Source organism: Halichoerus grypus, chromosome 10, assembly GCF_964656455.1.
Source record: "Halichoerus grypus chromosome 10, mHalGry1.hap1.1, whole genome shotgun sequence".
In the NCBI taxonomy this organism is placed as follows: domain Eukaryota; kingdom Metazoa; phylum Chordata; class Mammalia; order Carnivora; family Phocidae; genus Halichoerus; species Halichoerus grypus.
In genome coordinates, this window is record NC_135721.1 from 95,074,955 (window position 1) to 95,093,148 (window position 18,194).

Genomic DNA, 18,194 nt, shown 5'->3' on the forward strand with positions numbered 1-18,194 from the left:
TCAGAAGCACTGCTTTGTTCAACCTACTATATAAGCACCTAGACCTAACCACTCTGGGGGTCTTCATTTTCCTGGGAAGGCTCCTGTGCAAACGTAAAATAAAATGTATATGCTTTGTTCTTGCTGGTCTGTCTTATGTCCACTTAATTCTCCCACCCAGCCAGAGATTTTAAGACGATAGAGGAAAAGTTTGCCTCCCCGACACTATGAAGGTAGGACCGACTGGGCATGCTCCGTTACATATCCCTCCTGTTTTACATTTGGATACAATAAGGTTACACTTTGGTTGTGCCTCCTCTGCCACCAACCTAGGCCAAGCCACCCTCCACTACCTCAGGAAGCCTTCTGCTTGTAATCTGGCATCCACTCCTGCCCCCTATTGGTTATTCTACACAGAGCAGGCAGAATGGCGTATTTATTTTGTTTTTTAATTTAATTTTATTATGTTATGTTAGTCACCATACAATACATCGTTAGTTTTTGATGTAGTGATCCACGATTCATTGTTTTCATATAACACCCAGAATGGTGTATTTAGAAGGGAAATTGGATCCTGTCCCTTTCCTGCTCACCCCTCTGGCTACCCACTCTTCTTAGAAGAAATCCAAAATCTTTCTCATGGTTTGCAGAGTCTCACACTCTGGCCTGGGGTCCTCTTTAACCCCATCTCCCGCCACTCAACTTCTGGCCTTCCTTTGGTTCCTTGAACACATGGAGCTTGATCCAGCCCCAGAGCCTCCGCCCTAGCTGTTTTCTCTCTGGTCCTTTACATATCTGCACTTCTGGCACAGAACACCCTTTATATGCTTGAAAATATTTTTATTATGTCCTCACAGTTCAGCGAAAGCCTGGCTAGTTATAAATTTCTAGGTTCAGAGTTATACTTATGAACACTTCAAAAATATAATTCCATTGTCTTCTTGAGCTTAAGACTGCTGTTGAGAAGTCTGAGGTCAATTTAATTCTTGCCCCATTGCAGGCAAGAAGCAAGGAAGCAAAGACGATCTGCTTTGGTCATCTGGAAGCTTAAACATAATAGTTTTGCCTTCAGTGCTTCTAATTCTACCCTAACGGGGTCCAAGAGTTTTTCCTTTTCTACAGTATCCTTGGTGTCCTTTACATCTGCAAACTATCATCTTTTTTAATTCTAGGGAATTTAAGGACATTATTTCAAGTCTTTCCTCCTCTCCTTCTGGATCTCCTGCACCCTGGATCTGCATGTTTACCTCTGTCTTCTGTTCCTTTTAGCTTCCCCATCTTCCTCAGCTGTCTTCTTGGAGATGACATGGATCACACCTTCCTACACACTGGTTCTGGGGCTCTATATGTCTGTTCTTTATTCCACCCCTATATTCCACCACTATCATTTTCCATATATTTTTTAAAGATTTTATTTATTTATTTGAGAGAGAGAGAGAGCACAATTGGGGAGAGGGAGAAGCAGACTCTCCACTGAGCAGGGAGTCTGATGAGGGGTTCAATCCCAGGACCCTGGGATCATGACCTGAGCTGAAAGCAGATGCTTAACCGACTGAGCCACCCAGGCGCCCCTCTCATTTTCCATATCAAAATAATCTTTCATATCTAATATTCCCACTTGTTTCCTTTATGTGTGATGTCTGATTCTTGTTTCATACGGTTAATTTCTTCCCCTATGTTCTTAATATGTTTATCATGCTTATTTACATTTTTTGGCATCACCATTTCTGTAATTCTGCTTCACGTGGTCTATGTTGGTACATTTTGCCCCTTTTGCGGCAGTTTTACTCCTCGGGCATACAATATTTTGGCCAGAGCATCCATGATATTCTGAGGGTACTGACTATTCTAACTGGTCTGTGTATTGGAGAAGGGCCAAAGCTTAGCTCTAGGCCTTGTTGCTTCTCGTGAGTTTAAGGATATGTGTACTGGTTTTCTCTTACCACATAACAAATGCCCACAAGCACAGTAGCTTAAAACAGCACCCGTTTATCATCTCAGAGTTTCTGTGGGTCACGACTCTGGGTACAGCTTGGCTGGGTTCTCTGCCCTGGGGTCTCACAAACCTTCGATCCTGGGGTTGGCTGGGGCTGTGGCTTCAGCTGAGACCTCTGAACTCTTATCCGGGTTCCCTTTTAAGCTCCTGTGGTTGTTGGCAGAATTCATTTCCTCGCAGCTGCGTGACTGAGGCTCTCAGTTCTGTGGAAATAAATTAAGACCAACCAAGTGAGACTAGGCAAAGGCCATGTATTCAGAACTTGCTCAAGCAAGGGAGTTGGTCATGATTATTTGTGCTTGGCGAAGACTCAAAGGCAGGCAGAAAGTTGGAAAGTTTTGTTTTGGGAAAAAGGGAAGGCTTCAGGACAGGTGTGCCCCGATTGCAGGTTGTTGGTCCTGGGAAGCCAGAGCAGGTTGAGCTCACTGCTCAAGCTAGGAGGCTCACTAGCAGCCAGCGTCCTATGGGACTGGTTATGGAGCGCATATTTGGCTTTCTCTCATGGGTCCCCAGTTGGAAACAGGAACAAAATTAGGAAGCGGTCAGTTATGAATCAAGCGCTGGCTGTTTGGGACCAATCATGACAGAGGCTACAGTGTGGCTTCCTGGACCAGTTGCTGGAGATCGTGGTCTGACTTCTTACACGTCTGCTTTATAAACAGCGACTGGGCTTCCTGGGCTGGTTGCCGCCGACTGTGGGTCAGAGTTCTATCACTCTGGCTGTTGTCCGTTTGTATGTTCAGTCTTTCAGCTCCTGGAGACAGTTTGCAGCTCCCCGGCGTGCGGCCCGCTCCACAGGCAGCTCACATGGCGCTTCCTGTCTTCGGGGTCAGCAGACAGTGTCTCTCCCTCTAACACACGCTGGTAAGATGGTGTTATATACATGGCATATGTAATCACAGGAATGACAACCTGTCATATTCTGCTGGCTAGAAGCAAATCACAGGTCTTGCCCAAATGGAAGAGAAGATTATAGGACATAACTCCAGGGGTGGAGATCATGGGGCATTTTGCATCCCACATAGGAGTCTTCTTACCACGGTAGGAAAGGATGAGCCCCACCAGCAGCTCCCTAGGCCCTGAAAAACGATTGCTGGTCACTCCCATTTACTGGCTTCCACCAGACAACATCCCCCCTCAGGTTTCACCTTTAAACCAGTAGGAGGAGCAACACTGGGAGAAAGCCATTTCCCCTTTGCTCTGCTCTGTGGCCCCAGAGCCTGGAGGAAGGAATGCCCTAGGACCATCGGTCCCTGTGTCCCTCTTTGCACTAACACCTCACCTTAGCAGGATTTGTGCTGCCCTGTTAATCTCTGACACCTGCATCAGGCTCTTGTGGCCGATTTCTGTGAGTAAGGGGCTTCCGCGGCTTCCTCTCTAGAGGTGCTGCATCCTCCGGCTCCGGCTCCTGCTATGGGGTGTCTCACCGAATCCTCTCTCACTGTTAATGCTGTGCGACGTGCCAGGCAGTGGGTCTCCTCCTTGGCTGTACAGCACAATCACCTGGAGAGTTTTCCTGACGCCAAGTTTCACCCCCTACCTATTAAATTAGGGTCTCTAGAGTAGGACCAGGCATGAGCAGCTTTATAGCTACCAGGTGATGCTAATATGCAGCCAAAGCTCTAGAAGAGTCACGATTCTAAAAGTGGCAGCCTTTAAATCAGTTCTTAGCCTTGCTGCACACTGGAATCACTGGGAAGCTTTTTTTTTTTTTTAAAGATTTTATTTATTTGAGAGAGAAAGAGAGAGAGAGAGAAAAAGCAAGTGCATGGGTGGGGGGAGGGCAGAAGGAGAAGGAGAGAGAGAGTCTCAAGCAGACTCCTAGCTGAGCACAGAGCCCGATGTGGGGCTCAACCTCATGACCCTGAGATCATAACCTGGCCGATATCCAGGGTCGTTCGCTTAACCGACTGAGCCACCCAGGAGCCCCATGGAATCACTGGGAAGCTTTTTTAAAAAACACTGACGCCCATTCCCTCCTCAGAGATTGTGATGTAATTAATGTGGAATGTGGCCCAGGCATCAGGAGTTTTAAAAGCCCCCCAGGTAATGGCAGCACGTAGCCGAGGACAAGGGCCTAAGATTCTACATCCAGATAGCAAGGTGCTTATGGAGAATGGGGCTTGGTCCTCTTCTCTTCCCGGTAAGGAAAGGACCAGGTGCCCCGTTTCAGTGTAACTAATAAAAAGTGGTGGCCAGAGCACAAGGATCTATATCGCTTTTGTTCCAAAAGTTGAAAATAATCAGGAATGTGAATTCAAACATAGATCAGATTCCTTGCTTTTAGGAGAGTTTTCCAAATGAACAGTTGAAATTTCCCTTTGCTACCACATTTTGCATGTGTTTTGATTTTATAAGCAGTATGAAGAGACCATTCTTCAAATCCTCCGTCTGGTAAGTCCGTTTGAGTCGGTGAAGCAGTTCCCAAATGTACAGTGAGATCACTATAGACTGGGGTTGCCAAAGGAGACAGCCCAGGGAAATTGAAACGTGAGCTGGAAGCCGAGCATCGACTCAACGAGGCTGGAAGAAGAGAGAGGGACGCAAGGCCCAAGGTGTGGAGCTGGGGAACTGCATATGGCCTGTGGAATAGCAAACATAACTCAGTAGATACGAGACAGGAGAGGTTGCAGAGAGGACAAGCCTTTCCTGACTGCCTCTGCGATAGAGCTTTTCCCTCCATCATCTTTATCAGATACATTTTTACTTTTGCTTGTGCATTCTGCTCTATAATCGTAATTCCGTTTTCTAGACCTTGTTTACAGGTTGATTCTAAGGACTGAACAACAATAAACTACATTAACATCATTATAACCGGGGTTCACTCTACAGCCTCATAATGGGCTGATTTATTTTCCTTCTCTAATGAATCAAACATTCACGATGTTTCTAGCATCAAAGTCAAATGAGTTTTCTTCTTGACCCCCTTCAATTCCTCAAAATCATGATGATGCTACATTTCAGTTGACTTTATATTTGAAGTTTTATTTCCTTAAATGGTTCTTTCCCTCCCAAAGTTTCTAATTTCCCCTCCTTCCTTCCTTCCCTCCATCCCTTCCCCCTCCCTTCCCCTCTTCTCCCTCCCTCCCTCCCTTCCTTCCTTCCTTCCTTCCCTTCTTATTTTTTATTGTTTTTGTTGTCAACAGAGCACATTTACCATCACAGATCTTCAGAAATATCCAGACTTTCAATTACACTAACTGTTGCAGGGAATCCACTTTCTCTCTGAAAACATTCTTCCAGAGACTTCTGTATTTCTGCTCCAATCTGAATTGGTTCTTTTCTAGATCTGCTGAGAACTATAGTCCCAAAGCTCTTTCTCTCTGTACTTCTGGGGTAGATCCACTGTTTACTGATCTCAGTTCTTCTTTCTTTCTTTCTTTTTTTTTTTTCCCATCACTTTATCTCAGGAAGGTTTCCGGAAGGCTAACTTTCAGAGTCTGTGTATGTCTGAAGACATATTTATTTTGCCCTGGTGCTTAATTGATATTTTGATTAACAGTGACACTTTAGGCTCAAAATACTTTTCCCTCATTTGAAGGCATTTCTTCATTGTGCTTTACCATCTGGTGTTGTTGAAAAGAGATCTAACTAATGGACGCTGTCAGCCTGAATCTCCTTCTCTTTAAAATTGATCTGATTTTCTTTTCCTCTAGAAAGTTGTAAAATTCATGGGAATATGTCTGGGGCTGGATCTGTTATTCATTGCTTTATTTTATCTACCAGCATCCTCTTTTTTTTTTTTTTAAGATTTATTTATTTATTTGAGAGAGAGAGGGAGAGAGAGACCACACAGGAGCGGAGGGGGAGGAGAAGCAGAGGGAGAGGGAGAATCTCAAGCAGACTCCCCGCTAAGTGGGAGCCTGATGTAGGGCTCGATCTCATGACCCTGAGATCACTACCTGAGCCAAAATCAAGAGTCGATCACTTAATCAACTGAGTGACTCAGGTGCCCCTCCACCAGGATCCTCTCATCTGCTTTTGTCTTCATTAAATTTATCACTGGCTCAAATTTTCTGATGGAGATCACACAGATCTCTTTGTTGTGATGGATTGAATTCTGTTTGCACTCTCTACTTTCATTTTAGGGGGATGCAGGCAGGGGAGGGAGGTAAATGTGTATGATCAGTCTGCCATGTAGAACTCTAGTTTCAGACATGTTGTTTGGATATTAAAGGAAAGGCGGACCCTCGAAGATGGGACTTGGGGGTCCTTGACTTACATTATGGGGAAACTGGCTCTCATAGGGGTCACTGGTGGCCTGAAGAAGTAACGTCAGGTGTCTTCCATGTGTTCTGCTCTTAAGCAAGCTATGATAGCACTTCTCTAGTGAAGAGAAATGATTAGGAATATTCCAATATCTTCTGGATTGTTTCCATTCGCCCATGTTTATTCAGAGTATCAAGTGAAGGATGGAAATAATAAGGTGGCTTACTGTAGGAATTTTTTTTAAATTAAAGTCTAGTTGACAAAATGTTACATTAGTTTCAGGTGTACAACTGTGATTGGACAGCTCTATATGTTGTGCTGTGCTCACCCCAAGGGTCGCCACCATCTGTCACCATGCAGTGTTATTACAATACCATTGACTAGATCCTATGCTGTGCCTTTCATCCCTGTGACTTATTCATTCCATAACTGGAAGCCTCTACCTCCCACTCTCCTTTGTCCATTTTGCCCATCTTCCCACCCCTCCCAACTCTGTTAACCATCAATTTGTTCTCTGTATTTATGGGTCTGTTTCTGCTTTTATTTGTTTGTTTAGTTGCTGTATGAGCTCTAAGTGTCCAATACTTCTGGAATGTACCTGGTGCTGGCCAGTGGACATATCTTACAATTCTTATATTCTAGTGCACTTTGTCCTTGGCACATAAGATGCACCCTGAACCTGAAGATGATGTTACTATTCTGAATGTTGAATCAACCCAGGATGCTTCTGGCCAGGCATCATGTAAGTGTGAGCCTTCTGAAGGAAAGGTGTAAATGCCCTGCTCCCTGGTAAGTCCCAGTTGTGATCAGGAGGAATCATAGATCTCTGCATCTCCTTTCAAAGTGGGAAGACTCCAGGGTCCTCCCTCATTCGACATGATATGAAAGCAGCAGAAATATCTATGAGGAGACAGAAGCACGTGGACCTAAGACAGATCCATGGAATTATCACACCTGCGAGTTGGCCGCAGGGACCAACATGGACTAATGAAGAAAAGCAGAGAAAAAGAGCACATCTCAGCAGATGCCAGAGTGACTAAAAATACCACCCTTGAGCCAGCTGCCTCCTGGAATATACCCCCAAAGGCTGATGATGGGGGGTAGTGATGGCAAAGCCTGGGATTGACTATGACTTAGTTTCCCCCACTGGTCTCCTCTGAGGGCAGGTCTGGCATGCTTGTGTCTCAGAGAATCCTATCTGCTGGGCTCTTCTTTTGCTGGTCTCCAAAAACCTGGCTAATGAAGGCAAATGACTGCTGAGGACAGGGGGTCCCTCAAGCTAGAAGCCCCCTTGGGTGGCCACTTGGTGCACAGCAAGTGAGAAGTGGCCATTGCATACTCCAGTAGCCACATGGTCTGTGTCCCTACTAGCCTTCCAGATGAAGGCTGGGACTGTGATCCTCCCATTCATCCTGAGCTTGTCTGCTCCTGTCCCACCCTGGCCCCAGGCTCAGCCTCTGCCCCTTGAAGGGGATGATTCATAGGGAGAATGCTCCTCCATCTTCTGCCTGCTCTCTGGCATGGGTCTACAGCCCACCCATGTAAGAGCAAATGGGAGCAGAGGCTGCAGAAGTCTTGGTCTCTCATATGCACCCCATCCCCATTAGATAGCATCTCCAACTGCTGGGGTGTCTAAGCCTCATCCCACAAACCCGTGGCCAACCACTACCTCTGGCAGAATCATGGATGGATCTGTTCCCATCTTTGAGACTTTATGGAGGGCTGTGTGTGTAGGTGATGGGCAATGGCCCTGTGGCCTTGACATCTCCAGGTGTCACCTGGAATTGATGTCCCATAGAAACACTGTTTCAGAGGTGGCAAAACTGGGGAGTCCTATCTGTCCTGTTTGTACCACAGCCCCACCTGGAAATGGACACAGAGAACTGAAACAGTGTTGTGCAATTTTCCAATAGTTATAGCTTTTTCCTAACTAGTTAAGATCCAATCAAACAGGCCTAGTGTGCTTATAAACTTGGTATTATTTTCGTGTCGCTATCGGAATCATCATGGAATTGTTTTCCTAGAGCCCCCGTAACAAATGAACACAAACTGGGTGGCTTACAACGACAGATATTTATTCCGTCCCAGCTCTAGAGGCCAGAAGTCCCAAATCAATCTGGGTTGGTTCCTTCTTGGGGGCTCAAGGGAGAGTCTGTTCCATGCCAATCTCTCAGCTTCCTGGTGATCCTTAGCAGTCCTTGGCATTTCCTGGCTTGTGGTGGCATAACTCCATTTCTGCCTCTGTGGTCACATGGCATTCTCCCTGTGTGTCTGTGTCCAAATTTCCCTCTTATAAGGACACCAGTCACTGGATTAGGGCCCATGTGAATCCAATATGGTCTCATCTTAACTTGTTTATATCTGCGAAGACTCTCTCCGAATAAGGTCACATTCACAGGTAGCAGAGGATAGGACTCAAACGTATTTTGGGGGCAGGAGACACAATTTAATCAATAATTATCAAAGTAAAAGATAATTCAGATAGTGACATGTGATGAATCTTGTTGTTATTCTTTAAACAACAGCGTTGAGAAATTTCCCTAGGTTTACCAATACTTTTTCAAATGCTGAAAGACAGGTTTATGAATACTTAGGTTCCTAAAAAATGGAAAAATAGATGTTCCCACTTCTCCTAAGCTCCTGATTAATGCATCCAAGTGGAGAAAGAGTGAAAAACATAGTAGTCCTCTACAATAAGTGGCAAAAACAAATATAGAGAAATCATATTCTCATAAGTATGAAAAAAAATCAGTTTATCTTTTTAAAAAAGATAACCAAAGTTTTTCTTTTACTTCATCTTACTTTAGGGTGAAAAATTTCTTTGAAGGGAACATAATATTTGAGAATGAACTTTTACCTTCATAATTCATTAATTCCTTTCTTTTTTTAAACTGTAGAGTCCCCCGCAAAGAGAAATTAACACTAAATCACATAAGTGTTTCAATTTTACACTGTTTGATGCATATATTACACTCAGATAGAGAAGAACCTTTAATTCAACCCAAACATTTCTGCTTCATTTCTCACTTGCTTGTGGGTGAGAATGTGCTCAGCTGAATGTTTCCTGCTACACTTTCTTGCTGCCTTGAATGAAATGTGGGCACCACAGAGTGGGAACAAAGGCATGTCTGCAAGTGAGAGGAATCTAGCTATTGCATGAAGTTCCTTTGAATTAGTATCTTGTACCATGTTGGGGCTGGTGGGCTACAAAGGGAACATTTTAAGGAGGGGAAAAGCCATGCTTTTAATGAACATGCTAGGAAACTAGAGGAATCTCAGGCCTGTTTAGCTGAATCCCTTGTGAACATGCATATATAATAAGTGATTTCAACTGAAACCAGTTGGAGTTCCATGACATTATCCAGCCCTTGGAAAAAAGGCCAAGAGAGGGTTGGGATTAGGGGTAAGGTTAGTCTGTCCTTTCGGTGTCATACTGAGCCATTGTTCAACATATCCACTCAGAGATTATGGATTCATGCTGGGGAATGTACTTCTGCTTGCCTCACTATCATTGATTAAGGCTCAGAATGTTAACTTGTGGGTCTTGTTTGAGAGAGGCAAATAATTTCCTTCAGGTGAAATAGATCACCAAGGTCTGGTTGCTCTGGTGCTCCTTAAACTGGTCTTGTACGTAGCACTTTTCACTTTTCTCTTCAGGGTCTTTGTGTATAGTTCCAAGTCTCCACACCCTCCCATACTCTTTGGACCAGCTTTACACTCTTACTGGTTCCCACGTCCGTGAGTTAATATCTCTTCAACCTCTATTTCTTCCCTTATTTTATTTTTGCAGGAAAGTAATTTTGAAAAACTTTTTTGAATGGATACTTTTGATACATGTTTGGACTTTTTATCTGTATCCTTATTTTGGCGGCAGAACATAAGAAGTTATCTGTCAAAGTGCCAGTGGTGTATTTTCTTGTGCCAGGACCTTGTAAGTCCTGGGGGAGGAAGCCACAGATCAAATCCCCTCAACAGCTTTGCTCTCGCATGTGGGTAGAATCAAATAAAATGCCAGAATAAAGTACCTCATTTGTTTTCATCTTGTGCTTATTTGCAAATGAGATTCTGTAATGATAGCTCTTAAAAAACAGCTTTTGGGGGCGCCTGGGTGGTGCAGTTGGTTAAGCATCCCACTCTTGGCTTCAGCTCAGGTCTTGATCTCAGGGTTGTGAGATGGAGCCCTCCCGCCCCTCGTGGGGCTCTGTGCAGTGGGGAGTCTACTTGGGATTCTCTCCCTCTCCCTCCGCCCCTCCCCACGCTGGTGCTCACTCTCTCTCTCTCTCAAATAAATAAATAAATCTTTAAAAAGGTCCCTTTTGTATGGGGGGGGAGATGAATGTTAATTTTAAATAGTTGAATCTTATTTCTAAGGTACTTGGGATGATCTGAACAGCTGTGAAAGAGGCATTTAAGACCAATTCCCAGCTGTTTAGTTTTATATTTGGATCGGGGGTGCTAAGTGAGGAAATGAGTATGGGGACAGGAGGTCCCAAGGCAAGGAAAATTCAACCCTAAGGAAAATTCAGGGGTGGTGGGTGCTAAATATCTAGATTTTGGCATGCAGAACTGCGATTAAATTACTCTCATGAGCTGCAGGAAGACCGATTTTTATTCTCGCTCACCGAGATGACTACACACCACCACCAACACGGCAGATGACTGTTGGTGCTCCCCTGGGTGAAGCAATCATCCCAACCTCCCATGCCCTGTGGGCTGAGTCATCTGCTACTCCACTTCCTGGCTGAGCTGGCTCCTGGCTTTGAACCTTCCCACTATCCAGCTGGGGCCCAATTTTCGTTTCAAAAATTACAGCTTAAATGTCCTCCCAGTGGGACCTGTCCCCACACTTATTACAAAAAATTGCTGTTACATAAACCACTCTCCTCCTTGTTCTATTTCCTGTCCCCTTTTTGCTAAGTGCAATGACTTTGCTGGTTGAGTTTCTTTAGTTGTTGTTTTTAATAGCCTCAGACTATTGGAAACCTCTCATCTTGCAAGTGAAGCAAAAATCTGGTGGGACTTCGGAAGGTAAAGAATAGAATCAGTTCCCAATTTCACTGTAGAAAGGAGACAGGCCTGCTTAGTTGAGCAGTACGATGCAGGAATTTCTAATATTAACAGGTATCTGGCAGCATACCTGCCACGGGTCCACATCTAAAGAGTGGGGTGAATTTCAAGATGAGGTAAGATATACCCTGAGTTAGATCTTGGCCTTTCAATTCTCTGTAGTTTCTCCTTTACCCCCAACTTACTGGAACTGAAATATAACTCTTTCATCCTCCAAATTCACCAATCCATCCCCAATTTCAAATGTGTTGTTCTCCATAATCTGTGCCTATCCCCAATTGGCACTTTTTTTTTTTTTTTAAGTAGGCTCCACACCTAGCATGGAGCCCAACGCTGGGCTTGAACTCATGACAGTAAGATCGAGACCTGAGCTGAGAGCAAGAGTAGGACCCTTAACCGACTGAGCCACCCAGGCCCTCCCTGCCTCCCCCACCAATTGACAATTCTTATTACACTGATACCAGTGACTAATACAGAGGCTGTCTGCAAATGGTGATGTGTCTTCTGGAGGGCAGGCTATCTACATGCAGAGCTTCTCAAACTTATGCTTCTCAATGTTGGTACAAATCATCTGGGGACCTGTTTAAATGCAGGTTCTGATTCAGTAGGTCTGGGTGGGGCCTGAGATCCTGCATTTCTAACAAGCTCCCAGGTGATAATGCTGCTGGTCCAGCAACGAGGCTTTGAGAACAGCTGCTCTAAGGCATACCTCCTATTTCAGGACAGCCGGCCTCACGAGCGAGGGCAAAGCAGACGGGGCACCTGCTCTATACTATGGAAGGAACTATAATCTTTTTTGGCCAAGTCAGCCCCTTAGTAATCCCCTACCTGCTCTGCCCCATAATGCAACCACTAATTATATGTGGCTCTTTAACTGTAAATTTAAATTAAACATTTTATTCCTAGTTGCATGAGCCACCTCTCAAAGGCTCAACAGCTACATGTACTGACAGCTTACCCTATTGGACAGCAAAGATGTAGGGCATTTCTATCAGTCCAGAAAGTGTTACCTGACAATGCTGTTCTATAAGAATTCCAAAAATCTTTCTAGTTAAACCTGCTAGTTTAAGGCCCACCCACTCTTTGAGCAGCAAAAACCTATGGAACATGCAACATTTCTTCTTGGATCTGCACAATATCACAAATGGTCTGATTATACTTCCGTGGGCTCTGGTTCTGAACCATGGACACATGTAGAAACACCTGGCAGCCCGACACAGGTAACCAGCTAAGCCGAATCAGAACTATGGAGGGGGAGGCGGGAGTGGGATGGGCACTGGGAGGCGGGAGTGGGATGGGCATTGGGAGTCTTAAATGCACCCCAGGTGATTCTAATGTGGGACCACGATGCGGAGTCCCTGCTTTAGGCCGGAGTTCGATACCATGACCTGCACTGACACGCAGAGTGAGGAGGGTTAGGAAATGTTTTCTGGGCTTGTCAAAATGCACGACTTTCCGCAGCAGGAGGGGTGGAGTGTAGGGGCTGCCTCCATCCCAGCAGCCAGCAGGCTCCTTGGTTACGTCTATGCACAGATTTTTTCAGTGCCTCCATTTTCCGGTGATGTCTCTGAGAAACAAGATTGAGGCTTTAAAAACTATTATTATTTTAAAAATCGGTTAAGCGACTGCCTTCAGCTCAGGTCGTGATCCTGGAGTCTCGGGATCGAGTCCCGCGTCGGGCTCCCTGCTCAGTGGGGAGTCTGCTTCTCCCTCTGACTCTCCCCTCTCGCGTCCTCTCTCTCAAATAAATAAATAAAATCTTTAAAAAAAAAATTCTAATAGGTATTAAGCAACTGGGGCCTCTGCCCAGTGAAGTTGAGACAGTCAGGGACCTTGGGAACAAGCCCCAAGTAAAACACCTTATGCACCTGTGGGGCTTTCTGTTGGCTGTTATTGTTAAACCGCTTCGCTTACAGAGCAGAAGCAGGATGCCGCCCCATATACAAGCTGTACCTAAACCAGAGGACTCCTCTCCAAAAACCACGGATGGGTTTGCATGAGTTGCCTGCCAATATCGACCAATCAGGACGAGGCCCTTCCAACCAATCAGAACAATGTGGCGCTCCCCCTTCTTTCCTCATTAGCATATTGTACCTGGTGTGGGAACCTGAGTAGGAATTTTCTCTATACGAGCAGGGCCTCCACTTTGTTTGGAGAGGCCAGCCTAACTGCTCTCTGCTGGCGCTGTGGAAAGCACGCGTGACATCAGCAGAGTATGTGTGGCTAGGTCTTCTGAATTGCATCAAGCTGGACCATCACAAACCCGTTTTATGATCCATGTCCAAAAAATGCCTGGAGATCTCCTTAACAAGCTGCTGATTTAATACTTACTAATATATTGTGCAAATTTTACCAATTATGACTGATTTTTCTCTGGGGGGAGACTGCCAAAACTTAGTAAGCATTGAACCAAGCCCTGTCATTTTTCCCCGAGGAAACCACACAGTGGGTGCAGAGATCCACAGCTACTCCCTCAATCTCAACCCCTCCAAGCCCTAATAAACATTTGTGACTCCTTGTGCTGCATCAAATCATGAACTTTAAGTGTGAGCAAAGATAAAAAGTAACTCTGACCTTCTGATGGTCAGGAGACCTACAAGAAAATGAATAACCTATAATCACAATGATTGCAATGTTCTCTCTATTCTACATATTGTAACCATTTAAAATAGTCTTTGTCCCCAGATTGACTTACATGTGCAAGGGAAGTCAACTACATGAGGAGTTCTCCAACTTTGATGTATGTTAAATGGCCTCATTAAAGATGCCTGGCCTCTTTTCCAGGCCAGCAAACTAAGGTTGGGCACATTCCACCAGCCCTACTGGAAAGTTCTGACACATGTCATCTGCTCATCATTGCTTCCTGAAGCCCAGCAGTCCATGTGTCCTGTGGATCTCTTTGTTCCCCCAGATGGTACATCCTTTGGAGTTTTTTTAGAGGTCTAGAACTCACACTACATTTGGGGCTTGGAAAGGATAAACGTATTTCCAGCCATTACCAGCAAAAAGCAGATATGTCACCTTTTCTTTGAAATGACTATGTTTTTAGTTTCTGAAACCCTAAAAATTCTTCCTGAGCATGACAAGGGATGAGATTTTGTCATAGAGTTTTGATTTTTCTAAGAGATGCTATCCAAATTATATACATTTAAAAAAATCCCAGCAACAGTAAAGACGGAATTCCAATTACAGGGGCACTGTAGCATCCAGAATAACTTGCAAACTCTTTTTATCTCAAAACTCATACCAGGCTTGCTGTCTTTACATAACATATATTTTAATTTCAAGAGGGAAATCATCATTTCTCTGGTCTAAATTAATAGAATGTCTGCGTTGGCAGGGACCTCAGTGATCATGTGATCAGTTATTTGGGAGAAATTCAGATGCCCATATGACAGGACAGGACAGGACTTCTGCCCTGGGGTCCAGACCTTGCTGGCTCTGCTGAATTATGGCTTTCACAGGAAGAAGGATACTATTATGGCCACTATGTCATTATCTAGAGTTTGAAAGTTGGGTTAGAAATGTTCTCTGTTTTTAGACATGGGGATACAATATACAGCATAGGGAATATAGTTAATAATAGGTAACAACTTTTTATGGTGACAGATGGTAGCTAGATTTATTGTGGTGATCACTTTGTAATGTATATATAATGTCTCTATATAAATGTTGAATCACTATGCTGTACACCCAAAACTAATATAAAATGTATGCCAACTACAGTTCAATTAAAAAAATGTTCCAGTTTTTATTCCATGTATCACAGGACCTGTGATTGTGCAGGTAAACATAACCTATAGTTATGCTGTGACTTCCGCTCGCTGTTCTGAGGTCTTTGGATGGTACATGTCACACTGCTGCTCAGTTGGCAATGAGAAGCTCTGAGAGACACACCTCTGGCCGCCTTCGAGCCATCAAAAGGGAGAAATCATGCCAGAGAGCCTATGACATGTGAAAAAATGCCAAGTGGGAACAGTCAGGACCGTGGACAGTAGTAAAGCTCAGGAGAAGAAAGAGGGACCAGGCAGTATTGGAGATGGGTCCTCACTGTTTTCCAGACCACTGAATCACAACTGGTGACTCTCAGAAGTAAGAGTGGCATATGACATCGATTTCCCTGATGAGGTACTCACACTAAAAGGCTCTCTTGTTCCAGAATTCATATATATAAAGTTTATATATGTATATATAAATTTTCTGTGTAGCCAGTCAACCCATGTCAAAACACTAAAGGGACATAATTTCTTTCGAAACAAACACTAAAATGTAGTTTAAAATTTGGATTTCTATTAGATCCCTTTTGAGAATAATGTTTACAATTCTGTTACCATGTTCATCCAAAGCACATTGAAACCCAATGCCTTCAACTCCAATGGATTGGTTTGCTTCATTTATAACAGATTTGCTTCATTTATAATAGATGAGTGAATTTCTTGGCATGGATCTCCTTTATATATTCAAACTTGTTTTTCTTCCTAAGGCGTGTTGTGAGTTAATATTCAGGTGGTAGATGAAATCCTGGCTCGAAGTCTAAAGGGCTGCCTCCACGACAGAGGGGTCTTTGCATTCAGGAAACAGGACACTTCGCATTTGGTTGTAACATGACCCGTGTGGGTCTCACATTAGCACTGCTACCCTGGGAGCATGTTTCGTGATTGGTGATGCCCCCTGTAGGGACAGAGGCTGACTGTGGCTGCATAGTGCACAGGGAGATTTAGGGAGTGATGTAGAACATCTCCTTGCTTTGGGGCACAATGCCCCTACTGCTGCCATAGGCTAAGCATAAAATATTTTATTTCTGGAAAGGAAGACTTTCCCCTCCTCCCTGCCTCCCCTCCCGACTATGCATACCAGTATCTAAACCCGCTTCCTGACTCTGAGCAAAACTTTTAGTGGATAGAAAAATGTGGCTTTGACCATGTCATTTTAGAGCACAGGGTGTTCCCTGAGGTTCTTGTAGAAAAGCCAAAAGCCCATGTCTGAGTTAAGGTCTGGCCATAGGCACAAACCAAGCCCGTGCCTGTCCCTCACCTGTCCCTCACCTGGGAGTCACAATCATTTCCCACGTGGACACTGCCTGGGGCCATAGCCTGCGTATGGAGGTTTCTGCACGCCGGGCAGGAGGTGTGTGGCTGACCACCGTTCTACTTTGGTTTCTTCGGCAAGAGTGTAAAGTGGGTATGCGTGATTGAAGCATTTGGGGCCTTGAAGGCCAACTCTGGTGTAAACCTTTTCTTTCTTTTCTGAGCCATGACATCTTTCTTGGATAGATTTGCATCAAAATAACCTTTTTAGATTAGAAAGTTAGCTGTACATGGTTGTAATGTGTGAATGAGAGTTCACGGGCAGGAAATTTCTCCTGTATTCACTAGTTTCTCTTGTTGGGGGTTTTTTTTCTTTTTTTTTTTTAAGATTTTATTTATTTGAGAGAGAGAGGGAGTGAGTATGCATGCATGCGCATGCGTGCATGCGCGAGTGGGGGGAGGGGCAGAGGGAAAGGGAGAAACAGACTCCCTGCTGAGCAGGGAGCCCCATGGGGATCTTGATCCCAGGACCCAGGGATCATGACCTGAGCTGAAGGCAGACACCTAACCAACTTAGCCACCCAGGTGCTGAGCCACCCAGGTGCCCCTGTCTTGTTGGAGTTTATAACTAAACCTTTTTCACCTTGAACGAATTAGTGGTTGCCTATGCCCATCTCTCCTGAGCTAGTAACTCCACCCAGAATCTTGGCTTTCTCTCATCTCATCTTAAATCATTAACTTTGGTTTGGTTTTATTTATTTATTTATTTATTTATTTATTTATTTATTTATTTATTTAAAGATTTTATTTATGTATTTGAGAGAGAGAGAATGAGAGAGAGCGAGCACATGAGAGGGGGTAGGGTCAGAGGGAGAAGCAGACTCCCTGCCGAGCAGGGAGCCCGATGCGGGACTCGATCCAGGGACTCCAGGATCATGACCTGAGCCGAAGGCAGTCGCTTAACCAACTGAGCCACCCAGGCGCCCCTTTGGTTTGGTTTTAGTTTAAAAGTTGTTTTTGGCAGGAAGCAAACATGCTGCAGGATAATAGAGAATGTAGATTATGGAGTTGCCCAAATTTCTTTTCTTACCTTCAGCCATTTGTAGATCTCAGTGGAAATAGAAAGAAAAAAGAATTTTGAAAGAAATAGTACACCTGTGTGTGTGTGTGTGTTTTGGATAAGCTGTATACCAGTAATATGGGTAGAGGCGGTAGAGGCTTTCTGGACAAAGGACTTTATTTACACCAGTGGTTCTCAAAGTGGGACGCAGACCCAGCAGTGATAGCATCTGGGGGTTGGTGAGAAATGCAAATTCTTTGACCTACTGAACTGGAAATCTGTATTTGATTAAGTCTCCAGGTAGTTCCGATTGGCACTTACATTTGGGAAGCTTGGATTTTAGACCATGAATGAATGTAGGTAAATGCGTTTTTTCACACATAAAGTTGAATAGAGTATTTGACTTTTAAGCAACTGGACGGAATAATTCAACCTGACATGACAATAAATTTTTAGAGATTCTGGAACTGGTTGTTTGGACCTGTAAAAGTCAGCAAAATAAATTCTCCTAAAACTACAGCAGTGGTCATTTTGGTTCAAACCCACTGGTGGTTATAGAATTGATGATGGACAGAGCATCTGAGTGTATCATCCTGCACCAAGCATGGGAGGGAGATGATACATATGATTTATGTATCAAAAAGAAGGGTACAAAAGTGAGTAGAGCACATCTTTACTTCTGCAAGAATTTAAAAGTATTAGCTTTCTGCTGAAAGCACCTTTGCGCACAGGTGCATCTCTTTTCAGCAATGGCCTGTGGGCATGGCTCAGAATCCCGCAAAACAACTGCTGGGATCCTGGAATTCCTCGCCACACTTTATTCCAGGTTTTGTATACAGTTTTCTGGAATCAGTTA